At 32.9% G+C, this 7,752-nt stretch overlaps 1 non-coding gene across 1 annotated transcript; it reads right to left on the bottom strand.

The window, feature by feature from the left end:
• Positions 1 to 422: 422 nt before the first annotated feature.
• Positions 423 to 612, bottom strand: MIR319D (microRNA MIR319d). Its single transcript, NR_048789.1, has one exon. It is a non-coding gene; the product is annotated as a microRNA MIR319d (primary transcript).
• Between the last annotated feature and the right edge of the window lie 7,140 nt (positions 613 to 7,752).

Genomic DNA, 7,752 nt, shown 5'->3' on the forward strand with positions numbered 1-7,752 from the left:
CAGCGCACTTTCATGTTCTTGACTTCCATTAAAAGGTTTTTTCATTTAGCGATAAGGGTGATAAGGTTTGAGAAAATGCTGATGTCGAGTGTATATTTTTCTTCCATGTTTCAATTGTACGTAGCTTGTGTTTCAATTGCACACAACATGAATGTCTTATTTCAATATCAATCAAACACGACAACCCCCTCGCCCCACAACTTTGTCAAGTCTTCAACCAAGGGAATGAGATAAACATCAATGTCATTTCTTGGCTGCCTTGGGCCCAATATCATCATAGAAAATGTTTTCATAAACAATTTTTCATAAAATACTACATTGTTATAACATGTGCCAACATATTTCAACGGTAAAATAAACACATCCTAATTAAGATAGTGTTGGAGACAAAGAGAAGAGATTAATATTAATACAAGTGGAGCCAACAGAAAGAAGGAGCTCCCCTTCAGTCCAAGCACATAGAAAGAAGGATGCAAAATGTCCCCTGCTTCATTCACACAATTACCTTAGCAATTTGAATCACTATTCTATGTGTATGAATGAGTCAGCAGATACTTCAGCAACCCTTTAATCCCCTAACCATGTGTGGGCTAAAGGAAGCTCCTTCACTCTCTTTGTCTCCCAGTACTATTGTACATGTCAATGCATATCTCTTGTTATTATGTGTGTACATTTTCAGTTTCCTTTCCAAGACAGGAGACATCATACATGACATTGATGAGGGGTTGATGATAAATAGTAAATAAATCAATCTAGTTAACTAATTAAAGATTCTCAAAATAAGGGTTAGAAAAATACATTAAGAACTAGTAATATGTATTCTTGCTAGCAGGAAATTAATAAGAGTAGTGCTAAATGGTGTCATGATGCGAATTTTCTTACGAAATAGTTGTTATAATATAATGTAATTGACTAATATGTAAAATTTAAAATAAAAGAGATTGGATAATTAACAAAAATATGGATTATGAACTATATTTAGAATTTGTACGTGCAATTGGCACTAGAAATCATTTTCCTAAACTCTATTTTATATAGATTTAATGAAAAACAAATATATGTGGGGTTAAAGTATATATAATTAAAGGTTTCAATTAATGATAAAGTGGACAATTATATATATATATATATATATATATATATATATATATATATATATATATCCAGATTCTATCAAATGAATCAATGAATATTAGGTCAGTGTGACAAAATTGTTTGCTAAAGTTATAAAACCCTTTATCGTGACTCTGAACCCAAATTAATCTACCTAACATGCAATTGCAAAGCCTATTACTAACTTCTTAATTATTAATTCACATAAAACTAAAAGAAAAGAAATAACTGGATAAGGAAGGCACTTCTGTAGGCCCAAAATTAATGAGGACAACTTCAAATGAAAGAAAACTTGCAACTAGGAAAAGGAAAAGAGCTGAACAAGAGGCACGACAAATTCCAAACGAGGTTGGACAAGAAGGTATATAAATATATGTGTATGTACATGCAAGCTTACAAACTCGGAATCGAGTTTCATTTGAAAAACATTTTGGTGAAAATTGGTACCAACATATAGGGCTATATAATTAAATATATATACTATCAATCCAACACCTAGAGAAGAAAATAGCTAGGCAGTAGGCATAAGGAACCCTATTTTGAGAATTGCAAGATGATCAGTGAAAAAGAAAGATTAATCCAACCCAAATATATATAGAATTGCCACCAGAATTTAGGGGGGTGTATTGGATTAAGATTTCAAAGGATTGTTGATATCTTAAATGAATTTGGTGTTAGTGTGTCAACCTTTTGTTCATAGTCATGAACTTGTATAAATATTGTTCAAATAAAATTTTATTTATTAGACCTGACAGACTAAGATCTTAGGGAAGCAAAGCTTAAAATCAACAGGACTATAAAACTTCCATTTATAATCCAAATTGTTGACTTCATTATAAGATTGAAGTTTTCTCATTTTTGTCATAGCTCAATCATCCCTTCCTACTTTAACAAATTTTAGAGCTACCTTCCATGTTTGAACACGATATAATAAAAGCCTACACTAATGACTGTACTCTCAATATCGCTTTCAATATATAATGAAAAGAGATAACTGGGAAGAGTAGGCTATAATGAAAATGCCAAACCCTTAAGTCGCCAGAAGTAAAAAAATAAAAGAACCAAAGCTACATTGGGAACGAACAACAAACTTCAACAGAACAACTACAACAAAAACTAAATTTTGATTGAACAAGGAAACATGGGCTTTTGTGAGACATGCCATGTAAGGTAATGTTAATTGAACAGATCGAATGAACAAGGAAAGATTGTAAGCAAATGTAAATTGAACAAAAACTGCTTACATGGCTGACAATGGCTGCACACGACGCCGATGCGACACATTGGAGACAGGTTTGATGGACGCTGAGTGTGTGGATGAACGATGGATCGAGGACACAAACCGAGCGAAGAAGCTAACAAGTGGTCTCTCTGGGTGAGCGAGGTTGAGCAAGGGTAAGCAACGTGCGTGCGAGGTTGAGCAAGGTTTAGTGAGGTTCAATGAGTTGAGGTGCGCGCGATATAGCCAGCTAGGGTAGTGATTTTCAGAAATTTAGGGTACAACTTCAACGACGGTCCTTTAGACAAAACTGTCGTTGTCTACGTTCCTCAAAATTACACAAATGCCACCATCCTACATTCTAAGATGGTTAAACAAGACCATCTTAGAATGTAAGTCATGAAAACAAAAATAATTATTCATAATTATAAAAATGTCACTGCATCGCATTCTAAGACGGTTTCACATAACCATCTTCGAATGTGCGTCGTAAAAAGGCATATTTTTAGTAGTGATAGTATTAGATCCTCTCCAAAGTTAATTGTGTCCTCTTCCCCAATATTTGGATCACCATTTAGGGATGGAGGGAAGTTGAGTTATGGGGCCTTGGCCTCCCTCCCCTTGACATTTTGTAAATCAATAATGTTGTTATAAATAATTGTCAACTAATAAGTAAAATATTGTTGGTGTGTACTTGTGTTGTTCATAATACATTTATAATTTGTTTGGTAGGGTGAAAAAATGAAATGAAAATAAACTCAGATAAAAGTTTTAATTTAAAATAGAATATACAAGTTTGAGTTTCATATCAGATCGCTCATTTCTTTTTTGTTTTCTTTCCACTCAAACAACCTGATCCTTAGGTTAGAAAAAAAATGTTCATGTTGTCTATCAAACCCATGGAAAAATAATTTTATATTTCATATCAATTATTGTCAACATGATTTTATTATATTTAAATTAAATAGGTATTATAAATTGGCATTAGAAAATATAATTATTGTAAAAGTGGGATATAATGTAGCTAAAATACAAAGTGTCCAGATGCTAAGTAAAATAATCATTTTCTAATTTTTATCAGTATTGAACTTGAAAGAGATATGTATGTCTTTTTTATCATATTGTTCTATGTAGATTATTAGTTGAATTTGTAATTTTTTAAGTATTCTTTTATTGAACTTCATTAAGTTATTATGCATCCTTAAATCCTCAAAGACATATAATAAAGTTCAAAACTAAACTAAATTTGGTTTTTATTTTTTTTATTATTATAAGTCTTGTTAATGAATGTTACAAATATTCTTAATTATTTTAATAAAAAATCCTCAACAATGAATGTCACAAATCTTCTTAATTAATTTTAACATTTATTGTTCTAGTAGTACTAATGCACTTATTCATTCTGCGTTATCTCTACCACACTGGTGAGACTACAAAACTGTTAGTGCCAATGGCATGCCCTTGACATAGTTCCTTATAATTGTTGGATGACATTGTTTTCAAAAACTGAATAGTTCAAGAGCTTGGCTATGACTTAATTCCCTCACCTAGTCACTTTTTAGGCATCCTCGACATTGTGAGCAACTAATTAGTCCTCTATCTTTGTTTCCTACTTTAAAATCTTTATGGTTCAAAAAAATGAAAGAAATGCTTCTTGTAGTTTTTTGCATGCCAAATGTTTGGCTTGAAATTTCTCTATAATAGATTAGCAATGTGGTTAAAAATAGCCTTAACAAGCCTTGATTTCCCTATACCTAGGATTCCATAAATTCCTATAGATTGCATATCATCTAGTCCAATATATTTGGGTTATTTTGATTCATGTTTATTGGATTGTCAACATTAGGAATTGATCAGATTCTAACTCTCTGCTTATGCTCATGCTTTACTCCTAGAACTAAAATAAAGTTATATTTGGCAAACTTATTACATTGTGATTCAGAATTAATCATTTCCGTTGTCATGATCTAATCCACAAGATCATACAACAGTTTGTATAGCTTAAGTGCTTAACACATTTGAATAAATTTATTTTCTATTTGTTAATTTGCATCTTTGGATTCCTTCGAGAACCAGATTGGCCTGCTTATAATTGTATATGGAAAATTTGGACAATTTGCACATGTTATAACTTTTTTATTGAAAATTTGGACAATGCGCTTTCCTTCCTTTCAGCACATCATTCCTTTATACATCTTCATTCTTTATTCCACTCCTTATGTTATATATACATTTTGAAAATTAATTGCAGTATTTTCATGTTTGATGAAGCTTAATTAGCAAGAGAGAGGAAAGAAGAATTGTTATCTATTGTTAGCCACAAAGTCACTGACCATAGATCACCGAAGGCCAGTTATTGAGGTAATAATTCTCTTACAAATACTATGTTCACTATAAATATTTAACTTCAAATATTAACTGCAAATACTATATTCACTTCAATCTATTACAAGTTTGAAATTACTTGATAAAAGTTGTGCATGGTATGATTATTTTAACGTATCTCTTCATTCTATTAATGATACTTGTTTTATATGTAAGTTGTGTTATTTATGAGTGAACCTTAATTTTCCATTTGAGATTCAATACAATGATTTTTTTGGATAGTTTGGATTAATTGTTGTACTGAATCTTGAATTGTCTGTTTGGACAGTTCGGGAAGAGTCATTTTTATAGTAGATTCATATGTATAGGTTAACTCTCTTTTCTTAAATTTGATGAAATTTCGGCATAGGGCATTTCACTTTGTTCTTTGGGTGCATACTTCATTGTGGTGGAATTCATGTCACCGCTTTCATGTCGTGTACTTGGAGATCAATGCGAACTATTGTCGAAATTTCGTCAAATCTAAGAAAAGAGACTTAACCTTTACATATGAATCTACTATGAATAAATTTATTCCAGAATGAGATAAGGTCACACCTTTAATGAAAAAAAGTGAGGTTTTTATGCATGGAATAACTTTGTGAGTATCACAGAGCTATTAGATGGATCGAAGTTGGATAAATGCAAGTCAAATGAGTCATGTGTATGAGGAAGGGGTTAAATAATTCTTGGAATTTTCCTTGGAAAGAATTCAATCGGATGAGGGTGGGAAATATTTTTTTCCATGTATAAACTGTTTGAATGGGAGACGCCAAGTAGTGGATGACATATGGAAACATCTTATGTGTGATGGGATTAAGAGAATTATACAACATGGATATGATATGGTGAATTGAAAAACATGCAAATGGGGTCTTAAACTGAACCGGTTGATATGGAAATGGGAGATCGATTAGAGGATATGATTCGTGATCTTGGATAAGAGTCTTTTTAGCAAGCAAATGCCCATGTGTATGATGCATTGGAAAGTGATTCGAAGAAGCCTTTGTATTCGAGGTGCAAGAAGTCATTGGCACTGTTGTCAACAATGTTAAGTCCAGTTAATATGAAGGTCAGATATGGGTGGAGTGACAAAAGCTTCACTTCATTGCTTAAGGTAGTGTAGGGTATACTTCAGAAGCAAACATGTTGCCAAAAAGTTACTATGAGGCAAAGAAGATACTATTTCCGATGGGTATGGAGAATTCAAAAATTCATGCATGCCTTAATTATTACATATTGTACAAAGATAAGTTTGAAGAAATGCATAAATGCCCCAAGTGTGGGGTATCACGATACAAAGTGAAGGATGATGACAAATGTAGCAATGATGAAAGCACAAAGAAAGGCCCCCCCAGCAAAGGTGTTATGGTATCTTCCTATCATTCCAAGGTTTAAGCGTCTATTTACTAATGGAGATGACACAAAAGATCTTACATGGCATGCAGATGGGAGAAACTGCAATTGAATGCTTTGTCATCTAGCTGATTCTTCCCATTAGAAGAAGATTAATCATTTGTATTTGGATTTTGGGAAAGAGGCAAGAAATCTTTGGCTTGGACTTGCCATTGATGGAATGAATCTCTTTATCAATTTAAGCACTAAGCACAATTTGTGGCAAGTTTTGCTAGTAATTTACAACTTGTCTCCTTTGTTGTGCATGAAGCCAAAATTCATAATGTTGTTTATGATGATATCGAGGCCATGATAGCCAGAAATGATATCGATGTTTATCTAAGTCCATTGATTGAAGACTTGAGAAAGTTGTGGGACTAGGTGGTTGACGTGTTTGATGGGAATCAAAATGAGACATTCATGTTGCATGCAATGGTATTTTGTATCATTAATGACTTTCTAGCATATGGGAATTTGAGTGGATACATTGTTAAGGCCCATCGTGCATGCCCTATCTATGAAGAAGACACAAGTTATATACAATTGAAACATGGAAGAAAAATAGTGTATTCTTGACATCAATGTTTTCTAAAATCTTATCACCCTTACTAATCATTCAAAAAACCTTTTAATGGAAGTCAAGAGCATGAAACTATGCCAATATCCTTAATTGGCCAGCAAGGTCTTGAGTAGGTTGAGGACATTAATACTATATTTGGAAAGACCCAAAAGAAACTAGCAAGTAAAACTTGCATATGGAAGAAGAAGTTGATATTTTTTTATCTTCCATACTAGTCCAACCTAGATGTTAGACATTGTATTGATGTTATGCATGTCTAGAAAAATGTGTGTTATAGTGTCATCAGAACGCTTCTTAACATTCAAGGCAAGACAAAGGATTGAATACTCATCAAGATCTAGCTGAGATGGGTGTAACTAGTTACATCCAAGGTCTGATGGTAAGAAAATATACTTACCTCCAACATGTCATACTTTGTCAAGAAATGAGAGGAAATGTTTTTTTCAATGTCTACGACATGCAAAAGTGCCACAGGGATACACTTCAAATATCAAGAGCCTTGTGTAGGTGAAAGATCTAAAATTAGTTGGCTTAAAGTCTCATTATTGTCACGTCTTGATGAAACAACTCTTGGTCGTGGCGATACGAGACATCTTGCCTAACAAAGTCAGACATGCCATAACTCGCCTATGCTTTTTCTATAATGCCACATGTAGCAAATTCATTGACCCTCTAAAGTTAGATGACTTGGAAAATGATGCTGCTATTATCTTGTGTCGATTGGAGATATATTTTCCTCCTTCATTTTTTGACATCATGGTTCACTTAATTGTTCATATGGTAAGGGAAATCAAATTATGTGGTCTCGTTTATTTATGGTGGATGTACTTGGTTGAGCATTATATGAAAATCTTAAAAAGGTATACAAAGAATCGACACTATCCTAAAGCATATATTGTGGAAAGGTACATTGTAGAAGAAGATATTAAGTTTTGCTTAGAGTACATTGAAAAGGAAAAACATGTTGGGCTTCCTGAGTCTCAGTATGACGAGAGAGTGAGAGGTAAGGGTTCATGAGGGTTGCATGTTATCACTCTGGGTTTAAAGGAATTGAAACAAGCTCATTTCTATATATTGAATA

This window comes from Glycine max, chromosome 15, assembly GCF_000004515.6.
Source record: "Glycine max cultivar Williams 82 chromosome 15, Glycine_max_v4.0, whole genome shotgun sequence".
NCBI classification, from domain to species: Eukaryota; Viridiplantae; Streptophyta; class Magnoliopsida; order Fabales; family Fabaceae; genus Glycine; species Glycine max.